We start from the raw sequence: 1,005 nt of genomic DNA on the forward strand, positions 1-1,005 counted from the left end.
AGAGAGAGAGAGAGAGAGAGAGAGAGAGAGAGAGAGAGAGAGAGGAGAGAGAGAGAGAGAGAGAGAGAGAGAGAGAGAGAGAGAGAGCAGTGGTGTGTGTGACAGCTCAATCTGGCTGCTCTTGTTCAGCAGTCTCTTACGACCCTCATGGAGCCGGCTGCACTAATATCACTTTGCTCACTACATCACTCCTGATTAGATGGAGGGAGGAGAAGGAGGAGGAGAGGAGGAGAGGTGAAGGAGAAGAGGGGAGAATAACAGAGAGGTGGAGGAGAACAGAAGAGATGAAGGAGAGGATGATGTGAGGGGAGAAAGGGAAAGAGAAAGATAGAGACACATAGGAGGCAGATAGAGTTGGAGGAATAGAGAGTGTGTGAAAGTAAGAGAGATAGCCCGCTATTTGTCCTCTTCTAAATGCACATCTCCTCATTCCATCCCTCCTCTGCTCTTATTTATCTCTGAGCATACAGGAGAAATAGAGTTTAAATGTAATGTTGATAGATGATACTACTCTACTAGAGTTCTCTCTCTCCCTCTCTGACACACACACACACACACACACACACACACACACACACACCATACAGACATAAAGCGGAGTCTTAGTCAAATCCTTGCTGGGGGGGCATTCATTCTACACACACACACTTTGCTGGGGGCTCCTTTGGATCCTGCTGCTGCCTTCTCATTCCTTCATGACAATTATTGTTTAACTCTATCATACTGCTTATGTCTCTCCCTCAGTTTACACACACACACACACACACACACACGCACACGCACGCACACACACACGCACACACACCAGGGCTAATGGGTTTGAACACAGGGGGTGGGTCCTACAATAACACAGTTAGATATCTCTCTTCCTGCTGTCACTTCACATCAAGCTTGAACACAGTTAAAGACTCTCATACAGGAGCTCTGGCTATAAATACACACATGGCCGGTGTGGAGCAATGATGGAGCTCCACCACGGCCATAAGGTCAGCTGACACAGAGCTG

Source organism: Hypomesus transpacificus, chromosome 8 (assembly GCF_021917145.1).
Source record: "Hypomesus transpacificus isolate Combined female chromosome 8, fHypTra1, whole genome shotgun sequence".
NCBI lineage: Eukaryota > Metazoa > Chordata > Actinopteri > Osmeriformes > Osmeridae > Hypomesus > Hypomesus transpacificus.